This window comes from Hemicordylus capensis, chromosome 1, assembly GCF_027244095.1.
Source record: "Hemicordylus capensis ecotype Gifberg chromosome 1, rHemCap1.1.pri, whole genome shotgun sequence".
In the NCBI taxonomy this organism is placed as follows: Eukaryota; Metazoa; Chordata; class Lepidosauria; order Squamata; family Cordylidae; genus Hemicordylus; species Hemicordylus capensis.
Genome location: NC_069657.1, coordinates 226,766,597 through 226,792,091, shown reverse-complemented (window position 1 = coordinate 226,792,091; position 25,495 = coordinate 226,766,597). Strand labels below are relative to the sequence as shown.

At 50.1% G+C, this 25,495-nt stretch overlaps 1 long non-coding RNA gene across 1 annotated transcript; it reads left to right on the top strand.

The window, feature by feature from the left end:
* Nucleotides 1-1,218: 1,218 nt before the first annotated feature.
* LOC128340366 (uncharacterized) lies at nucleotides 1,219-24,795 on the top strand. The gene is made up of 6 exons (XR_008313649.1): nucleotides 1,219-1,589; nucleotides 6,397-6,612; nucleotides 7,682-7,826; nucleotides 9,027-9,159; nucleotides 24,245-24,289; nucleotides 24,696-24,795. It is a non-coding gene; the product is annotated as an uncharacterized LOC128340366 (long non-coding RNA).
* Nucleotides 24,796-25,495: the final 700 nt, after the last annotated feature.

The following is a 25,495-nucleotide window of genomic DNA, read 5'->3' as shown; positions in this document are numbered from 1 at the left end:
GGGGGGAGCGGATGCACCGCATGGCATATGGGAGGCCTCGGGGTAGTATGCATGACTGGTCCCCTTTGCTAAGCAAGGTGCACCCTGGTTTGCATTTGCATGGGAGATTCCAGGTGAGCAGGGCAAGACTTTCCCCTTAGGGGATGGGACGCCACCTGCATGCAGAATAAGCACCACCACTTGGGGAGCGGTTCTGCTCTCCCACAGTGGCAGCGGCAGCAAGCCCCGCCCCCGAGGAGGAGGCGGAGGAGAAAGAGGAGGGGAGGGGCTGCTGCAGCCGAGGCCAAGCTGGGGTGGGCGGGGCAATGGGAGGAGCCAGCGGGGCGGGAACTCGGCCCCGGGAGGAGGAGTTAGAGCGTCCTCCCTCTTCGCAGCCAGTTTCCCAGGCTGGGCGGGGGCGGGAGGAGGGCGGGGCTTCAGGGGGCGGGGCACATCCCCGCACGAGGAGGAAGGAAGCCACGCCCCCTTCTCAGTCCGGTCAGGCGGCCCCTCACGGGAGTGGGAGACAAGACCCCCGAGAAAGAGGAAGGGAAGGAGGGGGAGCCACGCCCCCCACAGAGCACACATACCCCGTCCTAAGCCCCGCCCTCTGCAATGGGGGGGCTAAGAGGGAGACCCAGGGGCGTCACTACCATGAGGCAGGGGGAGGCAGTCGTCTCGGGGCCCCACTGCCTTGAGGTGCCCCCCAGAGACACCTCACATTGATGTGAATACCCGGCTCGACTTGGGTCCGCATTTTAGCCAATCAAACAGACTCAAGGGAATCAGTCAGAGGCTTTATTGCTTCGCGATAGCAAGGTAGACAATGTAGCTCACGCATCACATTGAATACAATGAGTTACAGCTAGAGATGTTCTATTTATACAAACAACAACATGAATGCAAAAAGGCTCTTGACCCTAATGCACATACCAACTGAGACCTAACCCCTTTCAAGCACGCATGCGTGACTTGACTATCGTCCATCAGGTGATTTCCCTAATATGGTTAGATCCGCTCTTTCTTCAGCATTAGCATTTCAAGCGTTTCTCATGGGAACCTAGCTTGGTTAGCATTGCAATTGCTACTATGCAAGCTAGAGAGATAAGAGTAGTGACGGCTATTGTTAAAGCAATGTTGCAGAGTCTGTGTCCTTGGCCTTGCTGAGGTTTCTCTGAGTTAGAGCTTTTGCTTTCAAAGGAGAGTTTCTTTGGTTTACTAACAAAATGGAGTAGCTTTGGTTTACTAAAACACATCAACATGACTCCCCATTGCCCCCTGCCCAGCCCCCAGACCCTTCAGCCACTGGCCCTCTTGGCCCCCTCTCCTGCTCCTCCTCCTGGTCGGCCATCCCAGCAGCAGGCAGGCTGCTTTTCTCCCGGGCGCCTCTCAGCTGATGGGCGGGTGGGGGGGCTTGCAGGGAGGCCTCCGTGTAGGCCTCCGTGAAGCCTGGATTCGAGTAGGCTGGCCAGCCCCAGGAAGAAGGCTGGCAGTCCGAGTGGCCGCCACAGCTCTCTGCAGCAGACCCTCTTCCCAGGCCAGACAGCTCAGCCTTGGCCAGGGAGAAGAGGAATCCCTTGAGGTGGTTCCCCCGCCCCTACCCCCTGCAGGTAGGGATCTGCTTGCCATAGGGCTTGGATGGGGGGTGGGGAGACGGAGAAGTCTCGGAATATTTCATTTAAAACTGATTGGGAAATGTGCTGGCTTCAAAAAACCCTCTAAAAAGCCCGATAAGTGGCTTGTTTCATGGCAGGAAGTTACAAAAACTTCTGGAACAAATTTATTTATGTATTCATTCATTCATTCATTCATTCATTCATAAATACACTTATGTTCAAGTTGTTTGGCACCCCAGGTCTGAGTGAGAACTGAGACATGAGTGAGAACTGTGACGCATGTGTTGTGCTTTTATGTTTTTTCCCCTTAGGGTCAATCTGGCCAACATGGGAATGCAGCACCTCCATTCCAGAGGAGATGTGTGTTAAAGGGCTTTCAAAGCCTCTTGTGAAAAACCTCCTGGAATCAAACTTGACTGAATTGGTTCAGAATTCTGAGAAAACAGACATAGGCTCACCCTGCATGGTTGAAAGTCTCCTTTGCTAATCTGCAGCAAGGGGCCCATTTTAATCATTAGTGTTTCTAGTGTGTTCTAGGCATGAAAAGTAGCACAAATATATAGTATTCAATGTATATCACTATCTATTGTGAAGTGTGTGTGTGTGTATTCAGTGAAATGTATTTCTTGGCAGCATACTTCTTTTGAAATATCAGACTTAAATCCTTGGAAGCCTGGGGTGTGTGGAGGCCCTGGACTTGGGGGGGGGGGCATTTTAAAATCTCTTCTCAGGGCCCACTCCAACCTTGCTACGCCCCTGAGCACATTCGGCTCCGCTCTTAGAGCTCTGCTTCGAAAACGGAGCACAATGCAGAGAGCTTTTCGATTGAAAAGGGAGCTGCATCTGCTGTCCACAGAGCCACCACCGGCTATTACTTGCTGGCAGACTGGAAGTCGCTTAGATGAACTTCAAGCTCAAATCCTTGGTTTTGCAAATACACCATATGAAAAAGGAATTTTTGACTTGGAAATACTTGTGCCTGAAAGGTATCCATTTGAGCCTCCAAAGATGCGCTTCCTGACTCCTTTTAAAAAAGGTTTTACTCCCATATAATTCTTCTCTTCTCATTTGCTCAATTTTGTACATCTGTTTTTTGTATGTTTTGAATGAGGACAGAAATGTGAGAATAAAAGCCCCCTGCTTACTGGGCAAAGAGGCACCTTTTTCTCTTTGTAAACCACCCTGAGCCATTTTTGGAAGGGTGGTATAGAAATCGAATTATTATTATTATTATTGTTGTTGTTATTATTAAAATATTTCTCGGCATGGGGGCCCATTTAAGAATCTTGTCTCAGGGCCCACTCCAACCTAGTTACGCCCCTGGGGAGACCCCAGGGAGACTCCCGCTCGGCCCGCCTCTCTCTGGGGAGGGCCGGTGTGGAGGCTGCTCTTTTTCTTCCCCCTCTTCCAGGTGGGGCGGAGGAGCAGCCAAGAGAGGGCGGGGCAGTGGGGAGAAGGCGGGGCTGGCCGTGCCGGGCTCCCTCCCTCCTCGCCGCCCAGCCCAGCCCACTCAGCCACCCCCCTGTGAGGTGAGCAGCGGCAGCAGCAGCAAAGAAGCTGGACGGAGGGAGGAGGACGGAGCGATCCCCGCTTCAGGCTCCCTGCTCGCCCCGCCCCACCTGCCGGACAGCTGCCTGGAGGAGGGGGGCTCAGCAGCAAGCAGCAGCCAAAGCCGGCAGGAAAAGAGCTCTGCAGCCCATGATGGGTGCCCCACTGGCGGCCGCCCCCACGTGCTCTGGGGCTGCGAACCCTCCTCGGTCTGTGCACCATCGCCCTCCCGCTCCCTCCGTTCAGCCGAGCCCGGCTGTGGGGCTGCTGCTGCCTGTTGGGTCCTTGCCTGAGTGGAGAGCCTGGAGGGCAGGCCAGAGACCGGCAGGGAAAGGAGCTCAGGATGCTGGCATCCATCCCCTGGTGGTGGGGGCTCCAGAGGGGACCCACATCCTCCTCTTGTGCTGGCCACTGAGAGGAGCAGCTGCCCTCGATTCTGTCCCTAGCAGAAGAGCAGGGGAAAGAGGAGCCCCGCAGTCTCATGAGGATGATCACAACAGGTAAAGTCAAACTCACCTGGTCCACCCAGATGATAATAATTGGTTATAATCGGTGGGATAAGGAGAGTGTTCACAGGGCCAGAGCTCATAGCCCAATCCCAGAGACACACAGGGTCAGGGATGTCCTGCAATCTTCCCTCCAGGGTTGCCCAGTCTTCTAGCAGGCCAGCCTGAAGAAGGCTCTCCGATGGCGCAAGGCAGTGAGATTCCCAAAATCTCTAGCAGGACAGGAGTAAACCTGCTGGGAGCAGAATCCTCCAAAGAATTCCAAAGCATTGGGGCCAAGCTCAGGTCTCTTTGCAGGTCAATGTCCCATATATTCATCTTGGCTTTCTGGTATCCCAGAGATAAGGAGTACTGAGAGGGAGACCCAGAGATGGATCATTTTTCCGGCAGGGGCCTCCTCCAGCCAGTTTGGAATGAGCCTCCCAGTCAGTGTTTCTGCTGCCAAACCAATTGGGGGAAAGATCAGCTTCAGCCAAGAACTCCAGAGATGCAGCCAAGCAGGAGCGGCAGCAATTGAGATGAAAACAGATCCTAACCATAAGGAGGAGGCACTGGAGACACAATGCAGCACTGAACAAATTGCCCTCAGAGAGGCCAATGATCTCAAGGCAATTCTAATTGCGATAGACAGACCCCACTTCCATTCCTCCTGCCCAAACAGAACCTGAAGAGGGAGCATGCAGTGGCATGCAGCCGAATCATGTTCTGTACAGTTCTAGAGAGCAGGGATCCAACCCTGTACAAGAAGTGTACCCGTCCCATGGCAAACCTTCAGCTCAGGTACCCCATAGCAGCAACTGAGTGTGTGTGTGTGTGTAAATCATAAATGCGGCCGTTATGAGACAGGAGACGCCAGTCACTGACTGATATCCAGACTTTACTCATGAGTACACTCACTAAAATTAATGGGACAGGTTTACATGTCCCATTAGAATGAGTCGATGAGGAGGAGGAGGAGGAGGAACTGAATCTGGATGCAAGTCAGGGATTGGAGGAGCCCATCTCACAACTGTCACCTTCTAAGAGTGTGTGTGTGTGCTTTCCTAAAAACACAACAGGGGGTGCGGTAGGGGCGACTCCAGTCACTGGCTCGTGGCTATTTCTGTCCCCTCCCAAGTTGCCAAGAAGCCGTCTCATGGAAGTCTTGTCCGGTCCATGTCAAGGGGAGTGCTGGGTGCGAGGCTGGGGAGAAGGAGAAGAAGGGGATGCAGAGCTTCAGCACCCAGCTGGCTGCAGCCTGGGGAGGGGCAACCTCAGCGCAAGAGGACCCGCTGGGAGCACTCCCAGTCCTCGTACTGCCTGTCGGGGACCCCTGCAGGACAGCATGCTGTGACTGCCCGTTTTCCTGATGAGCTGAGTGGGGATTCCCAGCCGGGGCAGCCCAGGATTTGTATGATGGGAGTCCATGACAACTTGGGAGACCCAAGTTGGGGAAGCCTCCAGTGAAGGGAAAGAAGGAGCATGGTGTGCTGTTTCACTTGGTGGGCTGCTGCAGAACCCCTGAATTGGCTCAGAATGATGGTCCCCAGAACGGCCCTGGAAAGCATCCGTGAAGAATTGGTCAGGCAGCATCTTTGCAGTTTTGTTTGGGAGAGGCAGCTTGTTCTGAGCCAAGTGGATTCCTGCAAGAGCAGCTGCTGGCGTCCTTTCTCCAGCCAATCCTCGTGAATCCTCCATCTTTTCCATTTCCCCCAGGACATTGTAGGACTCCAAAGAATTCCTTCTCAAGCCCAAATGCAGAGGGCTTCAGCTAGACAAATGGCAGTGGCCTCTGCTTCTCAAGGGGAAGAGAAGTGCAGCTCATCTCTTCCTAGGAATGGTCACGATGAAATGTACTGCATTCTAGCTGCGCACCATTTTACAAAATGAAACCCAAATCTTCCAATTAGAACTAGTTCTCAGAGTTCCATTGAAACTATCTTTGATGTAGGCATTTAATTGTGCTGGCGATAAACAACTTTGAAACTTGTTCCTTCTGGGGTGAAAAGGGTTCTTTTGAGAGCCAGCGTGGTGTAGTGGTTAGAGTGCTGCGCGAGGAGCAGGGAGATGGGATCTCCGTTCAACCCTGAGGCTCATTGGGTGACTCTGGGACAGTCACTTCTCTCTCAGCATAACCTGCCTCACAGGGTGGTTGTGGGGGGAAGCAGAACCCTGTTCACTACACTGGGCTCCTTGGAGGAAGAGCGGGATATAAAGAGAGTGACATCAATCCATGCTGGGCACTTGGTGGCTGCTAGTCCTGATGGCTGGAGGCTACCTGTGAATGCCAGCTCCAGGGGAGCAACAGCAGGAGAGGAGGCATGTCGTCATCTCCTGGTGGTGAGCTTCCCAGAGGGCTCCACTGGTGCGCTACTGTGTGGTATGGGAGGCTGGATTCAAGAGGTCTTGGGTTTGATCTAGTAAGTCTCCTCTTCTCTTCTCTCCGGGAGATGTCACTGCCGTTGGCTGAGAGCAGAAACTGCCAGCCCCACTGAGCTCTCAGAAGGTACCGAGCAACTTGTAACTCGTGCATCGTTTTCAAAAGCTTGATCTGGCAAGCTTTCATGAAACAAAACCTTGCCGAGAGAGAGTGAGATCTGGGATGAGAGGTCTGTGGTAGTTCTGGCCCCAAGCAATTGGCCCAGTCCTACAACCAAGTGCAGGAGCACTTTTGGATTTGATTATTGGCTGGTTGTTTTTGGAGTCCTTGTCTAACGGGTCGGTGTCGTGGTGGTTGTGTTGATTTTTGCTTGCTTTGGGTTTTGCAGGGATTTGACAAGATGAACCTAAGCACAGCCCACTACACACCCCTCGCAGCTGCAATCCCTTGAAAAGAGAGACTGCTGAGTATGTGAGGCAAGATCCTCGGCAGACTCAGAGTACATCTTGCCCCTGGTCATGGCATTCAGTAACTGGAATGAGTCCGGAGCGTCTGAAACCCGCGAGCATAAATGGGGGGTTACGTTCCTCTCCCTACCTGCACGGTAAGCTCTGGGGGTTGGGTTCATGGACTGACTTGAGGATACTGGCCACGTGTCTATTCCAGGATCCCAGGACATGGGGGCGCTGCAGGGAAAGGGGGCGCTGCACTTTCCCACCCATCGCATTGAGACACATGTCTTTTTAGTCTTTTCTGGTTGCCAGCTTTGCAACCTCGCTGCAGACCTGATTGTTGTGGCATGATGTGGCCTATCTGCTGCTGTGCCATCCAGTCTAGAACTGTGTGTGTCCTTGCCTGGAAAATGATGGGTTGCCTCTCTAGAAGAGTGACAGCTTGGGTACCAAAGAGTTGATCTCTCTCATCTTGTTGTCGGTCAGCAATGCCGTGACCTTCTATGCTGTCTGGAAACCCTGGTTGCTCCCTCCAGCAAGTCTGAAGGTTCCAAGGGAACTCTTCTTTGGCCGTTACTTCAAACCTTCTATTTAGACTAAAAAGCATTTGAAGTCTCAAAACATGGAGCCCATTAAAACAGGGCTTAGCACATCCAGCTCTGTCCATGCTGGTCTCCTGCAGAACCTATCAGCCTAGGGAGCTTCAGCGTGGGAATCCAGTTGGCTTTGCTTGTCTTAGAGCAGGAGTTCTCCAGCCTGGGTTGCCAGAGGTCATTTGAATTCAACTCCCATCATCCCCTGCCACAGTGGCCTTCAGGGGTGATGATGGGAGTTGTAGTCCAACAGCATACGGGGACCCAGTTGGAGGTCCTCAAAGAAAGAAAGTCATGTAGAGAGTTTCCAAAACTACAGTGATTCTTTGGGGTGATATTGGTTCTGACTGTAAGATCTTGCCAGACTCCATAGGTAGAGAAAATGGTCTCTTCCTAGCCATAATGGGCCATTTTCCAGCTCTCTTCTCTCTCTCTCCCTTCTGTATGGTTTTAAATAATGGCTTCTATTTTGCGTGTGGTAATTCTACAAAGCTGATGAAGCTTTATATACTGCTTCTCAACACAAGTTCTCAAAGCGGTTGACATAGGTATAAATTAAGTTAATGAACTAAATAAAGATAATTTTTATTTAAAATAAATAAAATGTACTAATGACACTTTTCTTCAGGTTGACAGGATACGCAGATTTGGATGGTCCAGGAACCTCATCTGGGAAAGGAACCATAAGTGGCTCTTAATTACCATCCGGGTCCAGTTTTGGGACAGGAATTGGAAAATCAGCTTGAACTGCTTAAGGGTCTCAAGCGACAAAGGTAGCTTTGGACCTTCATGTTTCATTCTTTCTGCTGAGATGCAGAAAGCCCAATGCATGCTAGATTCCCAGGCTGTATGCAGTGAGCACGTGAGAGACGTGGAATAGACCCAGCCTTGACTGCAGGGATTCAAAGCCTCTACGTGGCCCTCCTCTGGAAGCACCAAAGCCACCAGGATTGTGGGGCAAGGCAGCCTCTGGCCCTTTCCCTCCGGCACCACCTCAAGGCCTCCGGCCGCCCTTCTTTGGACAAGGCAGGAAGCAGAGAAGAGCTTCTCAGCCATGCTTGGCACCAATGTGGGGCTCTCTGTGGGGGTGATGGGATCTCCTCACCTTGTACAGCAGGGGAGTAGAATACCACAACCTCTTCTTGGGCCTTCCTCTTTCCATCTGCGGAGAACAACAAAAGCCTGAATTACTCACAAGGCGACCCCTTTACAGCCGGAAGAGGTGCCTCTGCCCTCATCTTGGGATGGGGAGCTCCCTGCTCCTCTTCTGTCTCCCACCCTGGCCTGTAACTCTGCCTTACCCTCCAAACGGCACATTCGCCTTCATGGGTCCCTGGGAGAGACTGGACAGGATTCTGCCCTTTGCCAGGGATGGAAGCTGGGAGCTGCTGCAGAGAAGGCACCCAGTCTACCACTGAGCGATGGGCTTTCCTGGCCTGGCGGGGGGGGGGACCTCTGGCTGGCCACATTTGCTTGGAAGATGGGGCGCTCCTTCCCGTCTGGGCTCGGCCGTGCGGGGGGGCAGTGCTTGCTTACCTCCTCTCCGATGCTCTCGGGGGAGCCTGCAGTGCTGGGCGGGACTGGAGTTGGCGCTGGAGGAAGGGGCTGCGGTGGTGTTCCTGGCCCGGGTCTGGTGGGCAGCTGAGTCTACTGGATTCCAGGACAGGAAGAAAGGCGTGAGGAGGTTGCCTGCTGCATCCTGGCCCTCCGGAAGGTGAGGCACGACTTACAAATAAGAATTCGATGAATATTTATTGACCGCTTTTCAACAAGAACTTCTGCAGGCGGTTTACATAGATATAAATAAAATGGCCCCCTGTCCCCAAAGGGCTCACAGTCTCAAAAAGAAACATAAGACAGACCCCAGCAACTGCCACTGGAGGGATGCTGTGCTGTTGGGATAGACAGGGCCTGTTGCTCTCCCCCTGCATCTGGCATATGCCTTATACTCTTTGCCTTGCTTTTCTTTTTAGCTTTTCTGGGAGTCTGGCTTCCTGAGGAAGAAGAAGAAGAAGAAGATGATGGGTCCCTCCTGGGTCTTGGACACCTTGGCCCTTGGATGACCTGGACTGTTGGAGAGACTTATCCTGCCAATCTTGAAACCAGGTCTGCCATGTGGGTGGTTCTGTTTAAAGCACACCTGAAGGCGGGGTGGAGGGGGCATCCCCATGAAGGTCAACTGGTACCAGGGGCTCCACCGCGGCTGGTCTGTTTGGCCCTGTCATGTCTGGGTGTGACACACCCTCCAAAGAAGGGCTTCGAGGCCCCGCCCCCGTGCCATCCGATGTGCCCGCTCTGATTTGGAACCTTTCTTGGCCTCCACAGCCAGATGGAGGCAGCTGTGGAGGCCCCTTCGCCTTTCTCTCGCAGCAACTCCTCACTGCACCGCAGCCTCTGTGGCCCCGATCAAGCCCTCTGGATGGGGCAGGTGGTTTCCTGGCCAGCCGGTGAGGCCGATGAGAAGGCGGGAGCGATGATGCCGCCGGGAGAGGGACTCGGGCTCCCATTGTGCTTCCCTGGTTCCCAGGCGGGTTGCAGTTAGGGATAAAAGAATTCTCTGAAATAGTCTCCTCAGTGGTAGTCAATGCATTGGTGAATATTCTTTTCCAAGTTGGTGGCAGACTTGCAAAACCTGTCTTAAAGATCAAATGGATAGGCTAATGGCCCTTTCCCCCGGCTTCGGCTGATACGCCAGCTGCGTCCGTTTCTTGAGATGAAAGAGCTCAGAACAGTAGTACAACTGCTGATCATCTCCGGACTAGATTACTACAATGCGCTCTATGTGGGGCTGCCTGTGTACCTAGTCCAGAAACTGCAGTTGGTCCAGTATGCGGCAGCCAGGTTGGTCTCTGGGACATCTCGGAGAGACCATATTACTCCTTTCTTGAAAGAACTGCACTGGCTGCCGATACGTTTCCGGGGGAAAATACTAGGTGTTGGTTATTATCGTTAAAGCCATAAACCCTGAGTATTGAAGAGAACATATTAGTTCCTGGGTATTGAAGAGAATGTCTTCTTCACCATGAGCCCCACAGCCTGTTAAGATCATCTGGAGAGGTTCGTCTGCGGCTGCCACCACCTCGTTTGGTGGCTACTCGGGAACGGGCCTTCTCGGTTGCTGCCCCTGGACTTTGGAATGCACTCCTTGTTGAAATAAGAGCCTCCCCATCTCTGACACCTTTTCAAAAGGCACTGAAGACACATTTATTCACCCAGGCTTTGAATTAGATTGATAGTTTTGAAATTTTAATACTGGGTTTCCAATGTTTTAAATCTTTTAAATGATTTTAATTGAAAATTGATTTGATGTTTTAAATCATTTTCATTTTAAACCACCCAGAGATTCAGGTTTTGGGCGGTATAGAAATAGTTTAAGTCAATAAAAGGAAGGGAGTAAAGTGATGGGGAGGTATATGCAGGCACAGTGACTTAACGGTGTAGCCTTAAGTAGACCTCAAGCTTCCAGATTTCCCCTCTCCTCCCTGCCCTCCTCTCTCTTCCCTCAGGGAGCAGGAGAAATTCTGCTGCAGGCCTGTGTTTAGATCCCAGTTCAGCACTCGCAGCCTCTGTGGAGTGCTGAATTGTGCGGAGCATGTAAAGGGTCAATAGACAACAAACTAAAGAGCTGTTCTCATGGCCATCAACTGGGTAGGACATGCTCCCTGTCAGCAGTCTGGCCACCCAGCAGGGAAGTCCGCAATACAAACTGGGCTGCAGAAACAAGACACGGCTCAGAATAGTTCTTTCTATCTGGCTTGGGCTGAAAGCTGTCGACACGAAGGTTGACAAACGTTGTCTTCCAGCGGTGAATAGAAAGCTGACAGCTTCCCCTTCCTCCTCGCTATCTGAGATCGAGGGCGTGACACTCCCAACCTGTCTCAAGAGCTGTGCGATATGTCCGCGTACCCACCCCACCCCACCCCCCGCCCAATCCCCAGTCACATATGAATCCAAAACTAGATCAGAGAAGAGGGAAAGGAATCCGTGGGAGGCGGGCACAGACTCTCAGTGTCATTTTACCCGGCACTTTTACCCATCAGTTGGGTAAAATCAGATGGCATTTTAAGATGGCATCAGAGTGGAAGTCTGTATCACGTCCTCTTCTGAGAATGTCTTGCCTTTCTTTTGGTTTTGATGTCTTCTATGTCTCAAAATGACAGTTTGTTGGGATTTTGTTTGGAATTCTCTGGCAGTTTTTTGATTATTGTTTTCCCATTTGTGAGACCTTGCGTGAAGGATGGGGGGAAACAAGAAAGGAAACAGAGAAATAGCCCTGAGAACTCTGCGGGGAGAAACAAGCTAAGATGCCAAAAAAAATCTAAACTCTGAGGAGGCTGTGAGTACCTTGGAAACTTTTGAAACATCCAATAATGTTGAAGCTATACAAGATCAACTCCCAGCCTGGTCATTTGTGCCTCGAGTAAAAATTCTGGATTGATTTCTTCTATGATTTATTTGTTTTCCTGGCTGTTCATGGTATCCTCAAAAGTTTTCTCCAACACCAGAGTTCAAAAGTGTCCATACTTTTCCTGTCTTGCTGCTTCAAAGCCCAGCTTTTGCATCCATAGAGTGTCACAGGAAAAACCACTGTCCGAACCATTCGAATCTTTGTAGGTATAGACACGTCACGGCATCTAGTTATCCTTTCTAAGGCCTTCATGGCAATCCTACCAAGTGCTACTCTGTGGCATATTTCTTGACTGCTGGATCTTGACTGCTGATGGTAGATCCTAAAAGGCAGAAGCTATCCACCACTTCAACGTCTTCATTGTCAATTCTGAGTCTGGTTGCTGTACCCGTTGTCATTAGTTTAGTCTTCTTTACAGTTAGTCGTAGTCCCATTTCTTCACTGTGCTCCTTGACTTTCCCTACTAGAGGAAAAGATCATCCACATTCTCAGCTATCAGAGTGGTGTCATCAGCATAGCACAGATTATTGATGTTTCTTCCCCCAACTTTAAAACCACACTCATCTTCTTCCAATCCAGCTTCTCTCACTATAGGTTCAGCGTGTAAGTTGAATCAAGAAGGAGAAAGTATACAGCCTTGTCTTACTCCTTGGCCGATCTGGAAGCAGTCTGTTTCACCATGTTCTGTCTGGACTGTAGCTTCCTGTCCTGTGTATAGGTTTCTCTTGATGGCAATGAGATGTTCTGAGACACCCATTTCCCTAAGGATATTCCACAACTTGACAGGGTCGACACAATCGAAGGCTTTTCTGTAGTCAATAAAGCACACATTGACTTCTTTTTGGTATTCTTTGGCTTTCTCAATTATCTAGCGTGCGTCAGCAATGATGTCTCTTGTTCCTCTGCCTTTTCTGAAACCAGTTTGAACATCCGGCATTTCTCTTTCCACGTAGGGCTCTAATCTGCATTGGATGATCCTGAGCATTATTTTGCTAGCATGTGAAATGAAGGATATTGTGTGATGGTTTGCGCAATCTCTTCAGTCTCCTTTCTTCGGTATGGGTATGTAGACTGACCTCTTCCAATCTGTTGGCTATTGTGTTGTTCTCCAAATTTGCTGGCATAGTTTGGTTAGAGCATTGACTGATTCTTCTTCTGTTTCTTGCCATATTTCTGTAGCTATTCTAACAATTCCTGTAGCCTTCTGATTTGGTAATGTCCAGAGTGCTATTTAGTTTAGAAAAAAAGACAACTGTGGGGAGACATGGTAGAGGTCTATAAAGTCATGCATGGTGTGGAGAATGTGAATGGAGAGGAATTCTTCATAACACTAGAACCAGGCGTCATCCCATGAAATGGATTGACAGGAAATTTAGGACCAAAAAATGGAAGTATTTTTTCACACAACGCATAATCAACTTGTGGAATTCTCTGCCGTGAGATGTGGTGACAGCCAACAACCTGGATGGCTTGAAGAGGGGTTTGGATCACTTCATGGAGGAGAGGTCTATCAATGGCTACTACGGTAGTTGGAGGCCGATAGGCCACATCCAGCCTCAAAGGCAGGGTGCCTCTGAGTTCCAGTTGCAGGGGAGTAAGCGCAGGAGAGAGGGCGTGTCCTCAATTCCTGCCTGTAGGCTTCTAGCGGCATCTGGTAGGCCACTGTGTGAAACAGGATGCTGGACTAGATAGGCCTTGTGCCTGACCCAGCAGGGCTGTTCTTATGTTCTTAGAATGCTGATCTAACTTCATCTTCCCATACTAGAGCTTCTTGCAAGTAGGGAATATCTTCTCGAGTCTCTTGGATGTTGTCATCCCTACTGTACAGATTTTCAGTATACTCCTTCCATCTCTGTTGGATCTTCTCTGAATCAGTGACTGTCTGTCCTTTGGCATCCCTGAACATACAAATTCAAGGTTGGAACCAGCTTCTGAGTCCAGAGATCTTTTGGAAGACCTTCCTCATTTTTCCGTGTCTATTTCCATCCTCAAGGTCTTGACAGATGTCATAGTAGTACTGTTCCTTATCTCTTCTAACAGCTTTCTGAAATTCCCTATTAAGTTCCTTCCTGAGGTCTTTCTCTTTCTTGACTTTGGCTTCTCTCCTCTTCTGGGCAATTTTGCTTTCTTCTGTTTCTTGGTCTTTGGCAGTCTCTTTTCACATTCGTCCTTAGCAACTTCTTTTTTCATTCCACAGTTCCTCTGGTTCCCTATCAATGAGGTTCAGAACTTCAAAGTGGTTCCTGATGTGCTCCTTGAAAATGGTGGCTATGTTCCCAAGGTCATATCGTGGAAGCCGGATAGCTTTGGTTTTTCCGCTTTAGCTTGACTTGGAGCTTGCACATGAGCAGTTAGTGATCTCTTCCTCAATCGGCCCCCGGCCAGGTTTTTGCTGTTATAACTGAGCTCTTCCACCTCCTTGCACCAAGAACATAATCAGTTTGATTTCTGCGTATTCCATCTGGTCAAGTCCATTTGTATAGGCGTGCTTTGGTTGTTTGAAGAATGTGTTAACAATGAAGAGATCATTGGCTTGGCAGAAACGAAGAAGTCATTCTCCTGTTTCATTTCTGTTTCCTAGGCCATGCAGGCCAACTTTGTTTTCCTCCTTACCATTTCCAACTTTTAACTTTCTTTAAAGATTCGAAAAGGTGTAATTCCATCCCAGTCTTTTATTAGGACCAAGCAGAATCTATGATTATCTTTGAACTAGAAACATTATCGTAAGGAGCGGACAACCCAAGAACGACATTGTAGAGTATTATATGTGGAATGTTTTGTAGTCATCGGCTTGGGCCTCTTCTTGCTTTTCTTTTTAATGATAGTTTTTATAAATGTATTGTAATGGTGTCTGGTGTTTTTAAATAATAATCTCTTTTTTAAAAAGGTGGGGGGGGGGTCACTGGTTTGAGGTCTGGATTCCTCCTGGGACTCTGAAGGCATTTCCTCCTACTTAATAATAAGCTGGGTGATAAGCTGGGTGAAAGTGGTGGGTAGGATGACCCTGGCTGAGTCTGCCCCCACCTCCCACAGGTTTCTCTTCCTCTTCTCTGATGTAGTTGTTGATTCATACATGACTGGGGCTTGGGAGGGCACACAGCTCCTGAGACTGGCTGGGAGCTTGTCCTACGCAGCTGATGGTGTTCTTCCACGGCAGGCCCCATCAATCCTATGTGCCTTTAAAGCCCTAACGCCGCCTCCATGGTTCCGTGCACATCCCTTGGCTCCATCTCTCCGAAAGGGCCCTCCCCACACTGAGAAAAGTGCAGGACGATGCAGAGGTCAGCACAGAGGGAAATGACTCTCACGCTGAAGGGTCTTTGCCCAAATGCCCCCGCTTGGAAAAGAGTCAAGATGACTGCTCTGAGGTCTGGACTCCTCCGGAGACTCTGAAGTTATTTTCTTCTACTTTGGTTATTTGCTGGGTAGACCACATGCTGGGTAGGAAGTCACTTCTAAAAGGAATCCAGAAAACAACACAGACTCAACTCTGAAATCTCATCTACATCCCAGGATACTGCTCTGATGGTCCCTAGGGCTGGGCGAAGATTGAGGTGTACCTCAGCCTGAACAGGCTTCCACGGAGGGGGGATATTTGGACCACCTGATGCTAGACGGACACTGCCATATGCTGTAGTGACTCTCTCTGTAGCATCTTTCTGTGCTCTGAAACAGTCGTAATGCCCAGTAGTGGGAGGAGGAGGAGGAGGAGAGGGCGGAGGAGTGGAGATCTCTTCCCAGGAACTGTCCTTTCCCTGACTCAGAGCTGGGAAGTCCCCGCAGCTCAGACTGCCCCACTTCACTGGAAAGCCCTAGCACAAGTGGAATGGGGGACAGATCTAGCACTCCCTCCATGGCCCAAGGATGCAGCACAGCCCTAGGGCTCCTACCTCCATTCCTCTTCCATAGGGAACATAAGACTTGCATCAAACATATGTGGACAGATTCTGGCGTGGGATGTGCTGGTTCTTTCAGCCATTGCTGATATTCCCAGCGAAATGCAACTAGACCTTGGGTAGGCCGAGGCTCTTGAACCTGCAACAGAAAAGTTCAGGTCAGGTTTGGTACCCAGAGGGCTGAAAATGCATTTCCTCAGGGGGTAGCTGACATCCAGAGCAGCAGCAGAACGCTGTTGGAAGGATGCTGCACAAGTGCATAACTGATGCACTAGCCAGCCACCCTAACTGGTCAGCAAATTATCCAAGTCTGCAGTGGGCTTATCAGCATTGCTGAAGCAACGTCTACCTTGCTCCAGTGTCTCCCTCCGGTTCAATTGTCCCTGCCTGGGGCTATCCAAGTTCCTGACCATCCTGCCAGAATCTTGCTCACCCTCCAAGCTGCCTGAGGAATGTCCCCTCAGCTTAGACCCAAATAGCCCCACTTGACTGAAAGCCCGGCACAAGTGGAATGGGTGGCAGATCTCGCACTCCCTCCTTAGCTCGATTATGCAGGCCCTCCCTGGGGTTCCGACCCCCCCCCCATTCCTTTTACATAGGGAACGTATGGAAATGACTTGCGTCATACATACAGGTTTTGGTCTCAGCCTGTGATGGGGAGGTTTTCGAATAAAACTACCCATTCCTGGAGCAAGCCGAGGCTCTGGGACTTGCGACAGAAAGGTTCAGTAAAGGCTCAGTACCTGGAGGTCCCAAAATGCCCATCCCCACAGTTTAGTGCTGCCATCTGTGCAGGCCCGAAGGTGGAGGCTGCTTTAAGGGGAACGGATCCCGAATCCTGAAGTCTTTTCCCTCATACTTGTATAATATGCTGGGTGGGAGGACATGGTCTGAGTTGGCACCCGCCTCCCATAGGTTCCTCTCCCTCTTCTTTGTTCTAGTTCTTGATTTCTTCATGACTGGGGCTTGGGAAGGCGCACAGCTCCAGAGACTGGCTGGGAGCTTGTCCTACCCAGTCGATGGCCATGAGAACAGCTCTTTAGTGCGCTGTCTGGTGAAGCTCTGCTGGTCCTCCCTATCTTCTGTTCAAAATTACTAGCATTTTCCAGACATTACCTGCATGGCTTCTGTCACCTTCACGGTTTCCATAATGCTGTGATGGAAGTTGCCTGACCCATAGAATCCGTCCATGGATTTTCTTGCAAAGAATTCCTGTGGCAAGAAGGTTAACAATGTGCCAATTAGTGGCCAACACAAACCTGCATTCCCTAACTTTATGTCCACTTCTAAAAGCAAGCAAGAAATGAACACAGACCCACTCCTGACATCTCAGCTACGGCACGGGAATAGTCAATGTCCTCTCAGGGCTCCTGTTTTCACAGTTGAGAACACCCCCCCCCCCCCAAGACTGGCAGCACATCTGCATATAGTCGTTGGAAAGTGCATGAGCTTTCATGGTGCTCCCCAAAGACTCCTGGGAATTGCCGTTCAGTGAAGATGTGGCATAGTCTTCTTCCAATATCCTGCATCACTCTCACAGCACAACAGTCTCCAGGATCCCGCCGTAAAAGTGAAGCAGGATTCAACAAACTGAAGTCTGAAGTCCCCTTGCACAAGTGGAATGGGAGAAAGATCTGGCCCTCCATGGACCGAGGATGCAGCCCCCCCCCACCTCGGGTTCCAACCACCAATCCTCTTCCATTGGGAATATAAGAGTTGCACCAAAACGTACATGGACAGGTCTCGCCATGCGACTGACTGGTTGCTCAGGGCGATGCTCACATTCACTGTGAGAGGCACCCAGTCCTGGGTTGAGGTGAGTGTCTTGGACCCTGACAAAATGTTGATTGGTCCTGTGTGCAGCTTCACCCCAAACCTAGAACTCTATACAGTCCCCCTGTCCTCATGTGGGCGTGACCATTTCCACAATGCAGTGTTGCTCTCTGTGCAGCCCCGGGGGTGTCCGTGTGCCCCCTTAAGGGAAAAGGAAGCCCCTTGAGCCTCTGCAAAGAGTGTGCTGAGAAGAGCAACCCCTCGCAGAGAGGGCTCCATCTCTCTGAAAGGGCCCTCCCCTCTGAGAAAAGTGCAGGACGGTGCAGAGGTCAGCACAGAGAGAAATGGCTCTCATGCTGAAGGGTCTCTGCCCAAATGCCCCCACTTGGAAAAGAGTCAAGATGACTGCTCTGAGGTCTGGACTGCTCCTGGGACTCTGAAGGTATTTTCTTCTACTTTGGTTATTTGCTGGGTAGACCACATGCTGGGTAGGAAGTCACAGTCTGTCAGAATCTGCACCCGCCTCCCACAGATTCCTTTCCCTCTTTATTGATGAAGTTTTTGATTCAACATTACCTGTGTGGCTTCCAGCGCTTGCAGGATCCTACAGGCCAAACTGCGGAGCTCCCTTAAACCCTCCGTGGCCACAAACTGTCTCCACTTCTAAAAGGAATCCAGAAAACAACACAGACCCAACTCTGAAATCTCAGCTACATCCCAGGAATACTGCCCTGATGGTCCCTAGGGCTGGGCGAAGAGTGAGGAGTACCTCAGCCTGAACAGACTTCCGTGGAGGGGGAATGTTTGGACCACCTGAAGCTAGAGGGACACTGCCAGATGCAGCAGTGACTCTCTCTGTAGCATCCTTCTGCTGCTCTTCTTTCCGTGCACTGGAAGAGTCATGATGCCCAGCAGTGGGAGGAGGAAGAGGGAGAGGGGGAGCAAAGCTCTCTTCCCAGGAACTGTCTTTTCCCTGACTCAGAGCTAGGAAGTCCCCTCAGCTCAGATGGCCCCACTTCACCAGATCCCCTTGCACCAGTGCATCCAGCACTCCCTCCATGGCCCAAGCATTCAGCACACCCCTTGGGCTCCTACACCCCAGTAAGGCTTGCATCAAAGGTACATGGACAGATTCTGGCGTGGGATGTGCTGGTTCTTTCAGCCAGTGCTGATATTCACAGCAAAATCCAACTAGTCATTGGGCACGCCGAGGCTCTGGAAGCTGTAGCAGAAAGGTTCAGGTCAGCTTTGGTACCCAGAAGGCTGAAAATGCATTTCTTCAGATGCTGGCTGACATCCAGAGTGGCAGGAGAGCACTGCTGGGAGGAGGCTGCCCAAGTGCAAAACCATTGCACTAGCCAGCCACCCTAACTGGCCAGCCAAAGATTGAATCCTTCAGCAGGCTTGTCAACATTGCGTGCCCCTCTACCCTGTCCCTCTCCAGTTCAACTGTCCCTGCCTGCAGATATCCAAGTTCCTGGTCTTCTTGACAGAATCTTTCTCCCGTCAGAGCCGATCCTCAGCGGCAGGCTCCTTGAACTCTTGGTGCCTGTCTAGCCCTAAGTCTGACCAATTGCTGATTGGGCTTGTGTGCAGATTCAGCGAAAGCTGAAAACCCTGGAACGACCATCCCCGCAGGATAGTGCTGCCATCTGTGCAGGCCTGAAGGTGGAGGCTCCCTTAAGGAGAACAGATTCCACTTGAGCCCCTGCACTGTCTGGGAAGGCCTGCAGAGAGGGCTGGGAAGGGCAGCCCTTCCCGGAGAGCTCTTCAGAGAGGGCTTCCTCTCTCTGCAACGGCCCTCCACGGACTGAGACAAGCACAGGACTGTGCAGGGAAATGGCTGTGCAGGGAAATGGCTCTCACGGAGAAAGGTCTCTGCCTAAATGGACCCTACTTGGAAAAGAGTCAAGATCACTGCTCTCAGTTCTGGATTGCTCCTGAGACTTGAAAGTCATTTCCTCCCCCTTGGGTAATATGCTGGGTAGGATGAGACTGTCAGAGTCTGTGTCCACCTCCCACCTCCCACGGCTTCATTTCACTCTTCTCTGATCTAGTTTTTGATTCATACATGACTCAGTCTTGGGAAGGCTCACAGCTCCTGAGACAGGCTTGGGAGCTTGTCCAATCAAGCGAATGGCCATGAGAAGAGCTCTGTAGTGTGTTTTCTATTGAATCTTCATAAGGGACACAACAAAAGTGTTGCTTTTTGAATAGGGGTCTTAACACAGGCCTGCAGCAGGATTTCTCCTGCTCCCCGAGGAAAGAGAGGGGAGGAAAAATCTGGAGGCTGTGCAATACTTCAGGCTTCACGATTAACTGACTGTGCCTGCATACACCAGCACATTAGCCTATCCATTTTCTCTTGAAGAGAGAGTTTGAAAGTATGCCCTGCAAGTGTAACAGCCCCCAACTTGGAAAAAAATATTCATCAATGCATTGATTAGAAATGAAGAGAATATTTCGGAGACTAATAATAATAATAATAATTATTATTATTATTATTACTACTACTACTACTACTACTACTACGTTTATATCCCGCTCCTCCTCCAAGGAGCCCTGAGTGGTGTACTACATACTTGAGTTTCTCCTCACAACAACCCTGTGAAGTAGGTTAGGCTGAGAGAGACGTGACTGGCCCAGAGTCACCCAGCTAGTTTCATGGCTGAATGGGGATTTGAACTTGGGTCTCCCCGGTCCTAGTCCAGGACTCTAACCACTACACCACGCTGGCTCTCTATTCTCTCAAGAGAATTCATTTTTCTATTGTATCCAATGCATTGGCGAATATTCTTCCCAGACCTGTAAATAATGTTCTTTTCCAAGCTATTTCTGTAATGTTGTGAAAGGAGAGATCTGTCTTCTTTACATTGTATGAATTGCTCCTTGACCTGCAGTGGCAATGCAAAGAAAACACAATCCAAGTTTGCTCCGGGGGATGGCGGGAGATTCAACCCATTGAAGTCTGTGGGGTAGACAAGCTCCAATAGCAAGCCTTATGCAGGCATATGCAAGTGGGCATGGGATGAGCCAAAGAAAGAGAGTCATGCTCTGCACTGACAGTTCTCATAGCTGGCCTAAGGCTGAGGTATCCCTCAGCCTGAAAAGACTTCTACGGAGGGGGGATATTTGGACCAAGTCATGCTAGACGGAGAGTACCAGATGCGGCAGTGATTCACCTTGAAGCATCCCTCTTTTGCTTTTCTTTCTGCTCCCTGGAACAGTCGTGATAACAAGCAGGGGTGGGGGGAGGAAGAGAAGGAAAGATCTCTTCCAAGTCACTGTCCTATCCCTGACTTATGAAGTCCCCATGCTCAGACGGAGACGGCTCCACTTCACTGGAGCCCTTTACCCAACTGGGATGGGAGAAAAATCTAGCGCTCCCTCCATGGACCAAGGATGGAGCCCCCACCTCGGGTTCCAGCCCCCATTCTTAATCCATAGGGAACATAAGGCTTGCATTAAACTTACGTGGACAGGTCCTGGCTGCTTGGTCCGCATCTCACATTCAATGTGAAACGTCACAGGTGCTCGTATGAAGCACGGTTTTCTGAACTGCAACAAAAAGGATCAGCACCGGCTCAGTACCAGGAGGGCCAGAAACACGTTTGCTCAGAGGGTGGTGGCTTCCATCCAGAGCAGCAGCAGAGGGATGGTGGAAGGAAGTTGCAGAAGTCCAAAACTGTGGCACTAGCCAGCCACCCTAACTAGCCAGCCAAAGATCCAATCCTGCACTGGGCTTGTCAACATTGCTGAAGCAACGTCTACACTGCTCTAATCTCCCCCACCGGCTCAAGGGTCCCTGTCTGGAGCTATCCAAGGTCCTGAACCTCCTGCCAAAATCTTGCTCCCCCTCGGAGTAGTGTTCTTTGGCGGCAGGCCCATTTAGCCTAAGTGGCTGTCCAGTCCTGACTGTGACAGAGTTTTCTTTGGGCCTGTGTGCAGCTTCGGACAAAGCGGAATACTCTACACAGTCCCCCAGGCACCATGTGGTCATGGCATTCTACTTACAGAGGCCGGCTGCTGCTTCCTGGAGTTTCAGGAAGGAGGAAGAGGAATTCTTCCTGTGCGGAAGGGCCACATGGTTTCCGTTGTCTTGTCTGCCCCACTCTGATGCTGAGTGTCAGTGTGAGTGTTTGTGGAACGGAGCAGGTTTCTCTTCTTTCTCTTCTCATATTTGATGCCGTCATTTTCTTTCCCCCTTTGTGACTTGACCTGCTTCAGCAGCTTGTCATCAGGAGCAGGTATACCCACCCAAACCCTGTTGCGGTATCACACTTACTTACAACCTAAGGGGAAGGGGAAGATCACAATAAGATGACAGACCAATATGCTACGTACATTCTCAGTCAAAAAGTGAGTTTGTTTTGCTCTCGTTGATGCTCACTGATGTGTAGGACAAAGATTTCTAAATAGCTCTCTCTCTCTCTCTGTGTTTCATTAACAGTTGAAAACCCAGTTTCTTAAAGAGGAATTAATCCTTTGCCCCTGCTAACTGGGCAAAGAGGTACCTTCTTAACATGGTGATTCTCTTTATTGAGCGGGGGGAGAGTAACTGGCCCTATCCACCCCCAGCACAGTACTTCCAGTGACTGTTGCTGGTGTCTGTCTTATGTTTCTTTTTAGATTGTGAGCCCTTTGGAGACAGGAACCCATCTTTTTTATTTATTATTTCTGCATGTAAACTGCTTTGGAAACATTGGTTGAAAAGCAGTATATAAATATTTTGTTGTTGTTGCTGTTGTATTGAGATCTTCCGCATGCATGATTTGGTCAGGTCTGTGATCTATATGGCTTAATTTTCAAATCACATAAACTACATGTTGCATAGAATTCAGGCTGCATCCCGAGTTGATAGAAACCCATGTTTGTTTGTTTTTTAATTAATTTAAAAAAATCTGATTTTTTCCATTTAAACTGGATTGTGTTTTATTTTTCTTTAACCAGTTTATTTTCCAAAAGAACACAGGTCAAAGATATCATCATCACCAAGAATGTTAATCATAACTCCTAATTATATTCTGTGAATTTTTTTTATCAGCAGTATATGGGGATGAGAGAGAACAGGCCTGATCCTATTCTGCAGGTGGTGAATATACAGCACTCACATACACAGTCAAGCCCTTGTGGGTGTCTGGGTGTTTCTCTCCAAGTGCAAAGACATTAGGCCCATTCACACATGATGTTCAACACTCATACAATGAGTATACACACAGGTACAATTCTGTGCACAGGTACAGTCATTCCCATGTTATGTTGAACACAGGTACAGTGTAATTCCGATCTGTACAATGCATTTGAAGGTCCTGTAACGAGGTTCAATTTTGTAATGAACCCCGGTACAGTAATTCACACCAACATGTGTACAAGTTGTACAGCATAATGTCTGAATCGGCCTAAAGAAGGACAAGGAATGACTAGAGGATTGAGGGGCATGGGATAGGTCTGAACAAGGAGCAGGAAGATGGAGGATACCTTTCCAAAGTCGTAAGAGGGATGTCTCTCACCGGAAACTGAGGACAGGTGTCGCCTCAGAGGAAATGTCCGTCAGCTGCTCCTCTGGAGCTCCGTACAGGAAGCTCCCCACTCTGGGAAAAAGAAACAGAAAAGCAGAGCATCCGTCCCGATACGCTGGGCTGAAATAAGCCGCCCATCTTTTGGGGAACCGGTTCAGATGGGGGTCCCCAGCCAGTGCTCAACCAGATGTTGTTGAACTACGATTCCCATCACCCCCATGCTACAATTCATGGTTGTGGAGGATGGGATTTGTCGTTCAGCAACACCTGGAGTAACATGGCTGGGAACCTCTGCACTGTTAAGAAGAGACTTCCTTTCGCCCACTAGGAGCACTGAGGCCTGGCAGTGCTGAGGTCAAAGGAAGGGAGAGGCCACTGCCCGCCGGGAGGGACGAGGGAGGAGGCCATGGAGCCCAGGCCTCTGTGAGCGAGCCAGTCTCCCTCGTCACCTCAGAGACGTGAGGGACATCATCACTCCAGTGCCAGAATGGCCGCCCTTCTCTGGCCAAGAGCTTTCTCCATCCCTGGGGGGCGGGTGGGGCAGATCTCACCAGCCCCATCAGAAATTCTTCCCAGCGGTTTCTGAAGGGAAAGACTATTGAAAAGAAGAGGAAGAAGCAAGAAACAGCTTCCCGCTCTCTCCCTTTCTTCTGACAGCCACACTTCCGTTTCCGCACGAGGGAGAAAAATGAAAAATATCCCCACCTCATGCTGGCACACCATGTAGGAGGGCAACATTTTGGGGCTGGGAGAGTTTATTTTGAGTCCTAGATCCAGATCCAGCTCCAGCTACAAGGACCTCGTGGTCTTCTTCTCTCCGCTCCTCTCCCTTGCAACGTGACTTTCTGGGCCAGCATAGAAACTTGGGATCAGTCCTGCAGGGAGGTCCAGAGGGCAGGTTTCCTGCGTGTCCTTTTCCAAATCCCTTCCCAGCCTTCATGGCAAAGCAAGTCCACACCACTCAGCCAGGCCTCTCCTGTCATGGAAAACCCTCAGCCCATGGTTAATAACTGCCTTGAGTCTGTTGGGATACTTCTCTATCAACCTTGCAAATCTAGACGGAGCAATATTTGCCCACTCCTCCACACAGAACTGTTCAAGTTGGGTCACATTGGATGGTAGGTGTTGGTGGACTGCTATCCTCCCTGGATCCGGTCGGCCCTCCAAACTGGATGGAAGAGCAAAAACAAGCAAAAGGTGGTTCAACAAAATATTGACATTGTGGGGGGGTGATCCTTTTTCAATCTCAGTAATTCTAGTTTTTTGTTTCTGACACTTTTTCTGGACTGTAATTGTGATGTTTTTCAGTTGGATGTTATAGGTTGCATTGGATAAGTACAGCTGGTGAAGGGAATTTTCTTTGTGTTTTCATTTCAGGATTTAAGGGAACCAGAATTTAGAGAATTTAGAGAACCAGAACCAGAATTTAAGGTCTATCAAAGGGGGTGATTCTTTCCAATACCCACTGTAAGACCCAAGAAGTGCTCGGCATTTGAGTTCTAAATCTCTCAAATTCTGCCACATCTCTGACAATACCACCTTGCTTTTGTATTTCCTTCTGTGCTATGCTCTTGATTGGTGAATCTTGAAACCAGCCTCCACTGCAAACTCCAGCCAAACGGACCCGACCCTACTTTGTGGTAAGCACCCTCCCTTTCCAGGGAATCCTGGGCTCTCTACTCCTGTGGGATGGAGTTTGGCATTTCTCTCTCTCTCTCTCTCTCTCTCTCTCTCTCTCTCTCTCTCTCTCTCTCTCTCTCTCTCTCATATCCCCCTATTTCTCCAGCAGTATTGGGGACACTTATCTATCACTCTCACGTTTCCAATGCTTCTTTATCTTCTCATTCTGTACTGCAAGATCATCTTCATCTTGCCATCCTCTTCACTTTCCATACATGTAGAGATCTCTAGTTGCTTCAGTTTCCGGGTTTCAAGGGTTGTTGCAGTGGTGGTGGTGGAGATGATGATGATGAGAACAACAACGAAGAATTACATGTGTCAACCTGACTCTGACTTGGCTGGCAAATGGCTCTTTTGTTCCCCCAGGAGACAGACCCTAACCACCCCAATCTGTCCTGTGGCCCTAACCGGAGAGCACTGCACTTACAGCAGGTGGGCCGAGCAAAAGTCCTGAGGCGCTTCCGCAAGCTGGCTGAGGTGAGGAAATCAGAAATACACAGACCCCCACTGAGAACCAAGAGCAATGGGGCAAGTTTTTCCCTGCGCTCAGCCCCTTTGCTGAATTGTATGGCTTGGCTAAGGCAGAATTCAGGGGGTCTTGGCCTGGGTGCCGTTGGAACTGGGTGTGGGCAGGAGGAGATTGGGGCCCCCCTCCATACTCTCCCAGTCCCAGCACAAAAGCACCACCTCCACCCTGTGGGAAGCACTGCCCCTCCAGCACGGGTGTGCCTAGACTGGGTAGAGTACTAGCAGCTTCTCCTTTTCCAAGCCAACATGGCCATCTTCATGTTCCACCATGGCCTGGGAAGCTCACGGCTCCCTGGTAGATCCCAGTAGACCCTCTTCACACCTTTCTTCCTGCCCTTGAATCCGTCAAGGAGAACGTATCTCCAGTTTGTATATGAGATCCAAGAAGTGCTCGGCCTTTGAGTGATTAATCTTTCAAATTCTGCCAAATCTCTGAGAATATCACCTTGTTTTTGTATTTCCTTCTGTACTGTGCTCTTGATTGGTGAATCTTGAAACCAGCCTCCACTGGAAACTCCAGCCCTGTCCACCAGTAGGACCGACCCAACCCGACCCTACTTTGCGGTAAGCAAGCTCCCTTTCCAGGGAATCCTGGGCACTCTAGTTCTTTGGGGCAGAATTTGGCATCTCTCTCTCCC